The following is a 15,779-nucleotide window of genomic DNA, read 5'->3' on the forward strand; positions in this document are numbered from 1 at the left end:
TCTGCTGTCTAAGGCACAGCCCAGGGACACTGAGCTTCCCATGTGCCACTCCTGGCGCGAGTCCTGGATTTCCTAAGGTGATGCGAGTTCTCCTGTCTTCAGATGCCCTCCTGCATCCTTGGTATCCGGGCAGAGGGTCTCCCACCTGCTGAACCTGTCCCATAGTTTCCTTCCCTCCAGGTGTGGCCTCCTGGTCTCCTGGGAGGAGACCCCGCCCGCCTAGCCCACTGGTAGCTCAACCAGCGTCAGCCCACGTGGGCTCCAGGGGAAAGCTTGCAGCCTGCCTGCTCAGACCAGTGTGTGTACCCATGAAGGCATCTAGGGGGCTGCAACACCGTCCCCCACACAGGTCTGAAGGCCAGCACTGGAGGGGGACCCTCAGAGTCCACTCTACCCTTGGGGGTTCCTTGGGGGTTCTCCCTCAGTCCCAGGGCGTTCTTCAGTGTTCTGTCCCAATCTTCTTACAATCTAATCTCCTGGAAATAGCTAATAATTCTGTCTATTAAAACTTCCCTGGTCAAATCACTGTGTAGCTTCTATTCCTGACTACCCTGAAACATTTCCTACGATGAGAAAAATCTCTTGTATCTAAGAGGACAAAATAATGGCTAAGATTCTTATAAAGAGAGCTTGAAAGGAAAAATACCCTATCAGTCAACTCGGCATGATGTGTGGTATATTAAATTCACATTAAGAATCATGATGGACTTAGAGACTGTCACACAGAGTAAAGTGAGTCAGAAAGAGAAAAGCAAATATCGTGTATTAACACATATATGTGGACTATAGAAAAATGGTACACATCAACCCGTTTGCAAGGCAGAAATAGAGACCCAGATGTAGAGAACAAACATATGGACACCAAGTGGGGAAAGTGGGGAGGATTGGAGGGGAATGAATTGGGAGATTGGGATACCAAATTGTACACTCTAAATATATGCAGTTTATTGTATTTTAACTGTATCTCAATAAAAATTCTTAAAAAAAAAGAATCGTGAATCATTTGAGAGCAAAAATAAATTCAATAGTAAGGTACATAATCACTTTTAGAGGATTTATCTACCAAATCCTACAAATGATCACTGCAAATAACAGGTGGATTTGATTTCTCAGGGAGATTCACTTATGTAAAGCATTGCAATCCCCTAATGTCAGAGATATTGGTCTGTAAGCTGTATCTAATATCAGTACCGGATTTAGGTACCGGATCAGATTCCTCCTTAAGTACTCAAGCAATTCACGTTGGCAATTTTTTCATCTAACGTCTCGCAACACCATTCCTCTCTCTTCAGTAGGTCACCGCCTTCAGCAAACCTACATGCAGCACGATCCTCCATCTTAAATACGTATTTCGATTTTCACCCACCACTCCACTTCTTTGCTCTCACGGTCGATATCCACAGGCTCAATTTCCACTCATCCCAGCCCCTCTCCTCTCCTGGATTTACATTTATTAGGCTTTCACCCTTTGCAGGCTCCTGCCCAGGTCTCAGACACTCTCCGCTCTGCCAAAGCCAATACACATTCCTCAGACCTTTTCCTGGGAACCTTCTGAGCATCCTTCACACAGTCCATTACCCCCTCCTTTTGGAAACACCTTCTCTTTGCCCTCAGAACACAATACTCTGTTCAGTAGAGTACACGATTTTCTCTCTTCCTCACCGTCCATTCCTTTTCAGTCTATTACTGAGACTCTTCACCAACCCTTACATGTGGGGATACCCAGATCTCATTCCCGAGACGTCTTTCCTCGTCTCCTTTTACTCACGTACAAGGGGAACACAATTAGTCCTATGCAACCCAGACGCCCATATTTACGTCGTTAGTCTTGAACGTGCCACTGAATTCCAGTCTCACGTGACTGTCCTACAAAACATATGCAAGTAGAGGTCTAAAAGCCTCTGTTTACACACCTGGAGGAATCAGTTCCCTGTATCAACACAGTGAGCACTAATAATAACCAAAACCAGGAAGCACTTACAACCACATCAGCCACGATCCTGCTCTGACCTGTAACTGAACATTCAACTTTATAAACATTTGAAAACTTGGCTCTTACTTAATTGGACAACTATGAACTCCATAAAATCCTACTACTCTGGATGATGCAATAATGTTAGTCTCCCTGACTTTCAGTGTCCGCTGATGAACGCTTCATGGGTAAACACTGGGTATTAGGAGAGAGCCGGTGGCATTGGCAAGTACTGCTGCCGGGCAACTGAGAAAGTAGAAAATAAAACTTCTGCTTACCCACGTGTACAAGAAGCTCGTGGATCTCTGTGTTTCTGTAAGAGAAAAGAAAGAGAGAGAAATCAGAAGAGATGAAGTATAAAATTCACTCTACTGTGAGCGTTCCTATTCCTATCTGTCATCTCTATCCCCCTACTGTCTATTAGGTAAGGGATCGTGACAGAGGGGTGGATGTGAGAATCTAGGGAATAATGTTGTATCAGAAGCACTGGAATACTGAGTTCCAGCATCTCTGTAAAAAATGACAAATTTAATGCTGCAAAGATATTGAAGTAACTACCATGAACACAGTTTTGCAGATGGCTTACTAAAAAGTATTCCTGTTAACAGCCTCCTCCTCACTTTTTTCCAAACACATATTAAGAAGCAAGGATTTATCTAATATGTATTCATTCACCATGATTTTGTTGATCACCTATTATATGGAAAGTATTATGCTTACAGCTGTGTTAAAGAGTTTTTTTAAAAGAAAGTTTTTAAAAGCATATATTTTAACATAGTAAAATTCTGACTCCCATCCATATAACCCTTGGGAAATACAAATGATTTGGGTAAATAAAAAATACGATAAAAATATTAGTTATGTATTTTCTGATTTTAATTTATCCAATATAGTAAATGTACCAAAATAAAGCAGAAGATTTTGTAATGAATAAAATGATTAATTGTTCTCTTGATGTTGGGGTATAAAACCAGAATATCTCTTTGCCATGTTAGTGCTCTGTATATGGGTAATAAAATATGATCTTAATTCTACACTCCTAATCTGGTAAACACCCAAAGTAAAGAAAGGGTTTAACACTGCTGAGAATCGGGTACACAGTTGGCATGTAACCCGACTTCCCTGCGATGGTTCGTACTCCCTCCTTTAGCAAATCAGGGAAAATATAAACATGCATAACAGAGCCAATTATGTAAACTCTATGGTGTGATTTAGGCAGAGACTAACAAGGGTGAACAAAAAAAATGCCCCTTCCCTCCTCACTCACACAAGTCCCACCAGAGGCAAACTGCAAACTAAGGCAGTCAAATTCTGGTGAAAAACTAACGAGATGGTAAAACACAACACATGCCCTCTCCACTCACATCACCAGGCCCCACTGACGCCCATATGGGTTTTATGACGTTGCCCTAACCAGGCTCTCCCTGCTCCAACGATCCACTGATGCATCCTTTCGACGTTGCCTTCCTTTGCTTATTGAAAATTGTATAAAACTACTGAATATTTCTGTCACTCTAAAGTGACCAAATTCATCCTTAAACGTGAAGATTAATTATTGGAACCCACGTTCTCCTGCCTCCGCCACTACCTGTCTGGCTGTGTCCTGCCTGAGTCTGTGTGCCAAGGAAACCTCCCCAGAGATGCCATTAGTGGTCCACGTCTCTGTGTCCCCGTGCACCTTTCAGAACTGAATCTATGCTCTTTATGTCTCAGATGTAGGGAACTTAGCTGAGGTCCCAAGAGACTTGAGGCAGCATTTTTATTAAGGAGAAAAATTGAAAGACCTGAAGGAACCGGGCCTCAACTTTTATTTCTACCTAATTAGTATAGACCCGAAGAGAGATATGTAAATCAAAACTAAAGTCTGCTTAAATTATTGAATTAGACCAAGGCTTCTGAATCTGCTTTAAGCGCTAAAAGCACACATCTACAATGACTGACTCAAACTGTTCCTCTTCATACACAAAACAATTTTAATGAGTTTCTCCATTTCTTTGCTGTTGTTGAGTTTTTTTTCTCTCAGATTTTTTTTCCCACTTAACTACTTAACAGGACATTCTGCCAGTTATAAAACTCTAATGGACTGATTGATTTTGTTCCATCTTATTCTTTCTAGAGGCAAACAAAGAGAATCAACCAAACTTCCAATCCTAAATCCCATATTTGCATGAAGACTCTGGGGACTTCAACTCACTTTCAAAAGCAGGAAAATAAATCTAATTTCACAATAGCCACACAACAGGTTATACTGTCCATACTTCCAGGGCACTCCAAGATGCTTTTTAAAAGTCCATCCTTGAACTTCAATGATTAGCAAATAAAATTCAAGGTTCATGAATATCAGTTGAGCCATAAGAATCACATTGTAAATCAGACTCACATTCATATGGCTGGGAACTATGATATTAGCAAAAAAAAAAAAATATTCAGGAAAATCTGGTGCATTGCTCTTTGCAAAATAAATAAGTCAACAGGTACGGTGCTAGCTCACTCCTCTTCTTCCTCAATTCTCTTTCACGTAGAATGCCACAGTAAAAATGTGGATTTGTGACTGAAAAAGAGGGGCCTAAACCTGTTTGAAATTAGGTGATTGACCTTATATCTCAGACACTCAATTTCAGTATTAATAAATACGTCACAAGAATTGTTGAAGGAGCCATGAGCTGCTTGCAAAATCACATTGATAATGGTAAAATATAAATATGCATATATCAGTACATCTGTCTACACACACACACACACACATTTTTTTACTAGTTAGAGATTTTCAAAGCAGAGACCTCATACTTTTCTCACTGTGGCTCCACAAGATACACTCGTGTCCCCCAAGGATTTTTGTCTTCAGCATCGGATCATGAAACCTGTCCCTCCTTAAGACCTTGTGTACATGAAGCGGCCGAGGAAGATAATGGTTAAGGGTGTGGATTCTGGACACAGTACATCATTTTACATCTGAGTTCTGTGAGGAATTAGCTAATACATATAGTACAGCACATGGAAGAGAGCCTAGCACATGATCAACAGTCAGTAAATGTGAGCTCTGATTCTTCTCACTGTAAAGGTCCTGGTTCAGTGTCCTGTGAACCACTGTAACAGTCTCCTAGCTGGAGTCATCACCACCTGTCTTGGTGCACAAGACTTCCCTGTATGGAACCCGCAAAATCTCAAATTGGTTGGATGTTTTGTGAGACTTGGGTTCTCTCTTCTGCTGCATTACAATAAGTATTTAGGTGGTAGTCACACTTCCTCTTTTGTTCACAGTTACACTCTACTCACATAAACGCACATTCTGAATACACAGCTCGTCTTTCCAGAAATGACAACCGCTGCTTTCTTCATTCTTTTTCTACCTGAACTCTTGAGACGTTCCTCTAACAAGAATCTGATGCTTAGCTGAACTAATACTGTTTTAAGCTGACTTCCTACCACTGATGTCCAATAGCATGATGTCAGATTAATAAGGAATGCAAGCCAAGCTGATACACCTCGCAGAGTGAAATCTACGGTTTTCACTTCATTTCCATCTGACGTTGGCATTTAGGCTGATATTTTCCACGTCACTTGCTCTAACTTCCATCAAGGTTAAAGTAAATTTCTCTTGCACTTGGTTCTCTGAGTAGAACTTTGAAGACATCGGCAGGTAGCTGTTCATGCTCTGCAGCCGATTAACGTTGGAATCGGTGAATATTTAATAGAATCTCAGAAATACAGAGTGAGAAGGAACCTCAAAAAACCATCAGTTCGAACTTCCCCCGTCCCAGGTCCCAGAACGATGATCTCAAAAAGCCATCCGGAGATGCGTCTGCTGGAAGGGCGCGGCTCCTGATAGCTCTCCAGTGGCAGCTCCACTTATTTCATTTTCCACTCCCACTTGCAGGAGACATTCGTCTGGAACTTCAGCCGAGTCATTTGTCTACAAAAGGTTGCTGATGCTTCCTAGATATAATGTGCTACGAGGGCCTTCGGTGGAAACGAGAGTAGCTCTTTTTGATGCATTTGTCATTTTATTCATATTTTTAGGAGCACGATATCTAGTAATTCATAATGTGGTTATATATCAAAGTTTTAAAAATCCGTACTAAAAGGCTCATGTATACATGACTACGTTTTCTTTTAAATGAGGAATGTAATACGCATCCTAGACTCAGAATACGAAAATTAGAATTAATGTTACAGATCGTCAGCTCACATTTCCTCTTGATCTCCGCAGCCTCATTTTATAAAATAAGGGCAATGTGATTTGTTACAGGTCTTACGCAGGAACTAAAATGATGGGTAGGAACACAAAAAGTGCTAAAAAGAAATGATAACAGCAAAAGGACAGGCAATACTCAATTTGCTAAAAGATACTCTCAATTCCCTGGAAGAAATCTACGTGAAAGGCTCCTTTAAATGCAAACATACATAAAACATTCTCAAGTCCCGTGTGTTCTAATAGCCATGAGATAAAGTTCACATTTTCAATCTAAGTACAATCTTGTCAATGCGATTAAAAAAAAGAAAGAAAGAAAGAAAGAAAAAAAGAAAGAAAAGGACTTCCCAGGTGGTGCAGTGGTAAAGATTCCACCTGCCATTGCAGGGGACATGGGTTCAATCCCTGCTCTGGGAAGATTCCACATGCCACAGAGCAACTAAGCCCGTGCGCCACAACTACTGAGCCTGCGCTCTAGAGCCCGCGCTCTGCAACAAGAGAAGCCACTGCAATGGGAAGCCAGCGTACAGCAACGAAGAACAGCTCCCGCTCGCCACAACTAGAGAAAGACAGCGCAGCAACAAAGACCCAATGCAGTCAATAAATAAATAAATAAATTTTTTTTAAAAAGTGGGCAGTGGCCTAATTCCTGGAAACCCCACCAACAGAAAGAAAGAAAGAAAGAAAGAAAGAAAGAAAGAAAGAAAGAAAGAAAGAAAGCCAGCCAGCCCTAAATAATATAATAATATTAAGATTTTTCTAGCAATATCTGAAATAAAAAGAAATTTTTAAAAAGGGGAAAAACCCTATTCCTCTTATATATTTTCTTGCTGCACACTGTGAGATCCCTAGAACCTGTGGGGATAGTCACTCACTGATTTTTATTTAGAATCATCACTTCTGAGTGTATTGGAGCCACGGCGAAAAGCAATTGTGCATCCCTGTTTCCAAATGTTAAATTTTGTCAAAAATTAATCTCAGCTGAGATTCTGATTTTAAATAAAACTCCTGTGAAATGTTAACTAAGGAAAAAATAAAAAGGAGGTTTGAAATGGGTTTTTATTTAAAGATTGACTAAAGATGTGGGCATGTGCTTTTGCAGACAGTAAAATTCCAAACTTCATGCTGCATCCTTCCTCACTTTCTCCTCAATTCTGGATACGTAGCAGTGAGGCCTGAAACAGCATAAATTCAGACCCACAAGGTTTCTCTGGGGTTTCCTAATGGAGCTGCAGCTGGTTCCCAACTGTCTGGAGCCAGGTTTTTAAAGCATTTACTCAAATCGACTTTGGAATCAAATGTGTTCTTCATCCCAGAGCATGGGCATCCCTCCTTAAATACTGAAATAAAGAACCCTGCCTCCCCGATGCACTTCTGTAAATTATAACCTGAATATTTCTGTGGAGTTATAGTACTTGCTGAGAGAGAAGGAATATTTGGCAGCAATGAGTAAAAATGTATCATCCTCTTTCTTCTGGTTAAAAAAAAAAAATTGGTAATAGAATGTGATGATTAGATCAGAACTACTATTTCATGCAAAGAAAAACTGACCCTTCCGTTGAGATTTCCTGCTTTTATTTATGTCCCAGGCTGAGTCTTCTAACATCATGTCATCAATATTTTATCTTATATTCAGAATACAGCATTATTTGGCAAACATAAAACTGGGGATGTGAGAGGTCCAGAGAGGATGAGATGGGTGGGATAAAAAGTGTAAAGTGTGTTACCGCATCTCACAGCCTTCAGGAGGTGGAGGAGGCCACGGCAACCAGTGCTTTGCCATTAGCTGTTGACATCTTAGGAGGAGATCTAAGATATATGGACTCCTCATTTGGAACGGATGTGTTTCACGTCCTACATGCCCCAGCTTTTCTACCGTTAAGGCTGCTCTCTAATTTGCTCTGGCACTGACGTGTTCTACCATTAAAACTATGATCCAAAAATGTGACTAGACTTCAGGTATTTAGTTACTTTTGGAAATACTGTTCTGCATAAATTTATCCAAAAATATGTGTTTGCAAGAGAGAGATGTGAGATAGGGTATGATTTTCCCTCAAGTGGTACATACAATTCTGTGATTTAAATTAATATTCTTGTATCTCAGGGTGGAAAATGCCAGTGCTTTCTCACTATCCACGGAAACGCATGTTTAATTCAAAAAAGAATGCAAATGGGCTGAACGCAAACATTGGCAAACTACTGCAATAATATGTGAGGAATATCTTCTCTTCAAGTTACAGAAATTAGACTGGAGGAAGTAAATCTGTGGCTTGAACTCATGAAAGAGAAGCCGTGCTCAGCAAAAACGAGATGAAACATTCCACGGCCTCCCTTTGACGGCATGCATGCCCTCCTGTAAACATCCAGAATCTATACTCAACAGAAAGCTGAGTGCCCACCCTCCTTTGCACATTTCCTGGGTTTTGAATTGTGTAAAGTATCTCCATGGCTGGTTCTCCCACGTGTGTAAATACACTGCAATGGTGGAAGTCTCAAAATACAACAGCCGAAGACGGAAGCAAGAGCAAAGGCGTTACAGCAGCAGACGTTCTCAGCGCCAACAGGTAAAGCTGTGAAGCCTCACCCTGAGGCTGCTGACACGCCTGCCAGGAGAACAGACTTGTCTCAGGAGCCACGTACACCAAGTCACCAGCGAGGTGCACATCCAAGAAAATTCAAGCAACAGCACAGCCTGCCATGGAGGCCAGGGAAACCCACAGACTTATCATTGTGAAGAAAAAGATAATGAGTCCTACAATGATTTCAAATCATTTAAGGGACATATAGGAAAGGGAAAAAAAGGGAAAACAACAGCCATATAAATAAGATCTGACTTAAAAATGAGAAATGACCCTAAAATACAAAGTCAAAAGCCAACATGCCACCAAAGCAGATGGTTTCAGACTTCTCTGTAACAATACACAACAATAAGTAACACAAACGGGGCCTTAACAGAAGTTCTTCTTTGATATGATGGAGGAAAACCAGAAAGAGGTTCTAATTCATTGTGTGTGTTTAAGGGTTGGCTTTGCTACAAGGGGGTGTAAATGTACTGTTAGACAAGCGAGGACTCAGAAAGCCTGTCCACGTGATGTTTAAGCTACAATAGGACTTAAAGAGACCTTTCCACTCATCAAAAGTAAAACTAGAAGATCTAACTGTTAAACCTGTTTATAAAATGACTGGCAGTGATACTGAAATCAGGAGAGTGTAAGAAGCATGAATTCTTTACAAAATGTGGTTTGAACACTTGGCTTTTGTTTCCCAGCAAGGACATAAGTAGCACAAGCAGCTGGCCTCTCCCCTCCCTTCTCATCGCTGCAGTGACCACGGAGCTCACTTGGGGGTGGTGACTCCACCAGACCAACCAGGAAGTGGGACGAAGCCCTGAGTGGGAGGGGCCTTGGTATCCAGGACACGCAACTGCAGATTAGTTGTCAATGAAAGTTAAAGGTTTTTAAGATATTCTCTAGGAAACTGATAAATTGACCTGATCAAAAAAAAAAAACTCATATAGAATTTGAATAAAATCAAAGTTGTATATTTTACACACATTACACACAGTATATATAAGTATGTATTTATGCATGTATGTATACATACATGTCTGCATATACACACAAACACGGAATTTAAACCTAATAAACAGGGAATAACACTATTTTTGACTGTACACAGAACACTGAAAACTATAAAGATGTAGTGGGTGAAAAGAAAGTCTAATTCTAAAGAATCATCATTATGAATACATTCTCTCATTATTGAAATCAGTAATAAAGCAAAGTTTTAAAAGCAAATGTATAGAAAGTAAGTAACATACTACTGTATATTCCTTGAATTAAAAAAAGAAATCATTGGGACTTTCCTGGTGGTCCAGTGGTTAAGAATCCGCCTTTCAATGCAGGGGACGGGGGTTCTATCCCTGGTTGGGGAACTTAGATCCCCATGCCACAGGGCAATTTGAGCCCACGTTCCACTAGAGAGCCTGCGCACCGCAACTAGAGAGACGCCTGTGTGCTGCAACTAAGACCCGATACAGCCAAAAATAAATAAGTAAATATTTAAAGAAAAGAAATCATTAAAAACCTCATAAGACACATAAAGCTGGAGTACTGTAAAAAATGCACCAAAAACATGGTACTAAAACAGCCTTTAAAAGGAAATTTATAACTTTAAATACATTTGTCAGAAAAACTGAATGAAAAAAAAAGTGTGCACACTGTGAACACAAAAACTAGAATACAAACTAAGTAACTCAAAGCAGGAAGCAAAGATACAATAAATATGGAGTGAGAAAGCAATGAAACAGGGGACACTGCTATGACAAAAGTGATAAAATAATACATAAGGTTTTTAAAAAGATTTATAAAATTGTATTAATTGGAATTTAAAAAATATCTGGAAAGACTATTCAAGGAAAATACAGAAGTAAATAAAATATAAAACTTTAAAAGTTTAAGAATTATGGAAAAATGCACATCCCAAATAATACAATAAATACACATCAATATATTTTTGATATATATTAACAGACAATATCCCCAAGCAAAATACTAAAGATCTTCATTTCTACAGACTCATACAAACATGTCTTAAGGTTATTGCTTTCAAATGTGCAAAAAAATTAACCCCTGTAAAATATAATTTATTACAAAAAAGTGACAACTAGTTGTGTATTTATCCTATTTCTTTATACCTTAGGAGTATCATACTGATTTTTAAAATAAGAAAGATCAGAGTTCATACCCCATTTCACTTTGGAAACTTAAATTGAAAATATTATACTTGGAATATTTTCATCTGACAGTGGATGATGTAACAGATGGTTAAATACATTCGAGAAACATAAGTAATTTAATATCAGGAAATCTGTCAATGAAATTGAAAATACTAATCACTTAATAAATTACATGATTATCTCAACAGACACAGAGAAGGCATGTGATGAAATTAACAATTTTAGGATTAAATTCTCAAAAATAGCTTACTTGATAAATTTCACATACCAAATTATAACAAAATGACCTCATATATACACTTGAGAATAACTCATGTCTTTTGAAAACAAGATCAAAGTGCATTTACTCTCACTGTTTTTTTTAAACAAAAAATTGGAGGATAATCCTGCGCAACATAATGAAAAGCAGAGGCCTGAAGAGAAAAAGAACAATTCCATTTGTATATGACATTATCATATACTGAAAATTCAACAGAATCAAGGAGCAACCTCTATAAATCAATAAGGGAGTTTATTAGCAAATCTGATGTACACAAGATCACCCTACAAAAATTAACACTGGTTATTTATACCAGAAAATATACTATACAGTAAAATAATATTTATAAAATTTTAAATGTACCTATAAATTGAAAGTTAACATAGAAGTATTTTTTGTTGAAAATTAAAATTCTATTCAAAGAAAAAAGGAAATACTTAACTGGAGAGAGAGATAACTTTTATGGATAAGCTGACTTAATAAAGATGTCCGTTTCAGCACTGATGTCTCATTTCAGTGTAATCTGGATCAAAATTTCCATAGTCGTTTTTGAGGATTTAAACATATTTCCTAAATGTATATAAAGGATAAAAGTCCACAAAGTCCTATAATAGTTCTGAAAAATAAGAGGAAAGAGGATAAACTTGTCCTACCAGAGAGCAAGCTATACTAAAAGGGTGTCATAATAAGAAATACTGTAGTTCTAACCAGACAAAGACAGATGGTCACATGGAATAGATTCAACGTTTTGATATCAGATCCATGTGCACGTGAAAACTTTGCATATAATTTGCATATATACACATAAACATAAATGTACATGTGTGTATGTAATTGAAACAGCTAAATTATGGTGTTGGGATAAGAATTCTAAGCGGAAAATAATTGTGCATACCTGCCTTACATAACATGAAAACGTAAGATCTTCTTAATACACCATCACGTAAGAGCTAAGGTACAAATACAGTAGCAAAAACGTCACTGAATATCTCTGTCTCCTTTGGTTGATGAATAATCTCTTAAATAAGATCCCAAACCCATGGTTCATCAGGTAAAACACCGTCTACATAAAATTAAAACTATCAGTGCCACAAAGGGCCGAGAGTTGTTTGAAAATTTAGGAGAAAGACGAGTTATATCAGAAATGTGTATACATCAAAATTATTTTAAAAACTATAAATTAACAAGAAATGATATGGGAACAGAAAAATGAGCAAAGACTATACACAGGCTTTTCATACTCAGGGAAACTGTAATGACTAATTTCGTAACGTAATGGTCACTCTCACTCTTACTCAGGATAACTGAAAATTAATGATATTTTTGCCATGAAGATTGTAAACACTTATAGTTGGTTAATAACCAGATGTTGGTAACCACAGAAAAGCCAGCCTCATGCCCTCTGGATGAATGTGCATCCCACTAGAGTCTTTCTGGATAGCACTCCAGTGGGTCTTCAGGAACGTACGTCCAAGAGTTCACAATGGCTCAGCAGTTCCATACAGAGCACAGTCCTGCCTAAACACCCCTGCACACATCCACCAGGAGATACACACGTAAGGAGTTGCAAGTATTACGTGTTTATGACCAGGAAATTTCATGGGTAAAATATAGATGTTACTGCATGCCAAGAACTGCTCAATTCCACATACATAAGAAACTGTTTATTAGTACTATGGAATATTTTTTGGTTATTAGAAAGAGTGAGCTGGACGTTCAGAGATGTGCGTAAACAGATTTTCAGTAAATATATTGAGTTTAAAAAATATGTGTGTGACTGTGCAAGTATAATAACACCACTCATATAAAACCTGATGACATGCATATACAATACCACAGAGCAAGACTACGTATAATTTGACTTACATAATCAAGTAAATGCACAGGGCACATTAGAGTGAGTTTTAATGGCACATGGAAAGGGGAGCAGTAATTACTTGATAAAAAGGAAAAAAAGACAAAAATAAAAGGGGAGAAGTATTTTTGAAATCATGTCGTGGGGAGTTCAATATCTCCCCTGTGAAATAGTCACAGATTGTGAAAATCGTTAACACAAAACAACACAACCATCTGAAGTGGCTGGACATTGCTCTAATGGCATATAGCAAACAAGCAAGCAGAATAACATTTACTCAAGAAAATCTACTCAAGCTCAGTCAGAAAAGGAAGGGCGTCTGACATGTGAGCACTGACCTGCTCCTTCCTCCTGTCCCCCAGGCCAGTGCGATGGAAGCTCTGCTGCAGGGAGAGAGAGGACTGCCTCCAGCTCGGCTCCCAGTCTAGTGCTGCCCCCCAGGAACAGGAAGCCCCCAGCGTTTCTCATTTCCCCGGTGGCTGCAGGAAAGCATGGCCAAGAGACCTGGGGCGCTCATCCCTCAGCCAGTCTCTACTCGGAAAACGGGAGCTGTGCCCCAAGCACAGCAGGCTGAGGATAATGAGACTCTATCACCCCTGCCCCTGCTCAGGGACAGGGCAAAATTTCCACCATGGAAAATGAGAGACAAGAAGACAGGGGTGCCTTTTCCATTCCAATGACAGAACAAGGGTATCACTCCACGGAAAGAGGGGTGACATCCCTGCCCCCACATCGGGATCACTGGTATAGCACGTGTCTGTTTGGGACAGGGGTGGGAGGCGGGGAGGACGTCCATGAGAATAGAGAGCTCTGTAGACCCCAGCAAGTGGGCTGACTTCATTTGGAACCGAGCCTGGGGAAGTTCAAGCCTAAGAGTAATGATAAAATCCATAGAGACCTTGGTGTGAGCAATTCCAACGAAGCTGGTATCTCTAGCACAACAACAGGTTTACCAGAATTCTAACAGACTATCAGAAGTTTAACAGGGAAAACCAGGAGAGAGATGGCTAATGGCCCTTCTGGGGTCAGAGCAGCCTCAAAGACGGCCTCTGCCAGGGAGTCTGGCTGTAACTGGATAACACTTCGGAACAATATGTGCTCAGAGCATTACTTGAAACCAAAGATCAAAGAAAATCCAGCGAAAACCACAGTAACCCTGGGTGTGAGGCACAGATACCCAGACTGTGTCCTCCTAGGAGTGACATCGGAAAAACCAACAAAAACCAGCCCTGACTCAGTATCAGAAGGAGTTTAATACCCAGAGTTGCTACAATTTATTAACTAAATGCCCAGCTTTAACTGTCTCTCTCCCAACGTCCCTGTAAGCTTCTGGCTGCTCTGCCTTCATTGCTTTCACACCCAGCTGTTAGCTTCCAATAAGTGCTAGCAGATTCAACCTGTATTAGTTGGTTTAGCATCCAATCATCCAGTCATGCAATAATGCAATACACCACGTCAATGGAACAAAGGACGAAAACCACACGATCATCTCAGTAGACAAAATGAAAAAAGTCATTTGACAAAATCCAATACACCTTGTGATAAAACAAAACAAAAAGACAAACTAGGAATACAAGGTAAACTTCTCAACTTTGTAAGCAGTATTTACAAAACAAACACACAAAAAAAACAGCTAATGTCATACATAAGGGTGAACGACTAGATGCTTTCTACCTGAGATTAGGAAAAGAAAATGGGTATCTGCTCTCACCACACGTATTCAATACTGTACTAGAAGTTCTAGCCAGGGTGATCAACAAGAAAAATAAATGAAAGGCATCTAGGTTGGAAAAGAAGAAGTAAAATAATCTGTATTTGCTGAACATGTGGAGGCGTATGTGGGAAATCTTAAGAAACTCATTAAAAATGATTATAACTAGTAAGTGAATTCAGGGAGATACAAGATATAAGATCAATATGAAAAAATCAGCTAAATTTCTACACTTGAGCAATGAACAATTTAAAAATAAAATTAAAGAAAAAAGTTCCATTTACAATAGCCTGAAAATGGCAAAATAATTAGGAATGAATTTCATGAAGAAGTGTGAATTTTATACTCCTAAAATTGCAAAATATTGTTGGAATAAACTAAGGAATTAAATAAATGAAAAGAATTCCACGTTCAATGGGTAGAATTTTTAATTTTGTTGAGTGAGTGATGGTCTCTAATATGTGAAACTGATTTGCATATTAACATTCAACATAGGTACCAAGATGCTGCACTGGGTAAAGATTAGCCATTTTAACAAAGAGCTTTGGGACAACTGGATAGTCATATGCAAAAGTACCAAAAATAGACCTCTTTCTCAAATCATATACAACTACTAACTCCAAGTAGATCAGAGACCTAAATATAAGAGCTAAAATTACAAAACTTTTACAAGAGAACATAGAAGTAAATATTCTATTCTCGGGATAGAACAAGGCTTTTATAGATATGACATCGAAAGTATAAGCAGAAGCATCCCCTGAACTAAAATATTTTATGCCTTTCTTCACGTAGTAAAATATAGTCATGATATATCCATCACTTAAACTTCAGCCCAAAATAGCACTCAGAAAATCCTTCCCCTAAGTGAAACGCCAGCCATTACTGTGTATTAATCTTGGTTTTTAACAGTGTTTTATGGTGTTTTGACATCTTCAGGGGCCTGGCTGTCTGGGAACAGACTGCCCTTCCCAGGTTGAGGGAATTCACAGGGATAATACACAACTCCTGAGAAGAGGAAAACGCCCTTCACACACGAATCAACCACTCTGCGG

This window comes from Hippopotamus amphibius, chromosome 10, assembly GCF_030028045.1.
Source record: "Hippopotamus amphibius kiboko isolate mHipAmp2 chromosome 10, mHipAmp2.hap2, whole genome shotgun sequence".
Lineage (NCBI taxonomy): Eukaryota > Metazoa > Chordata > Mammalia > Artiodactyla > Hippopotamidae > Hippopotamus > Hippopotamus amphibius.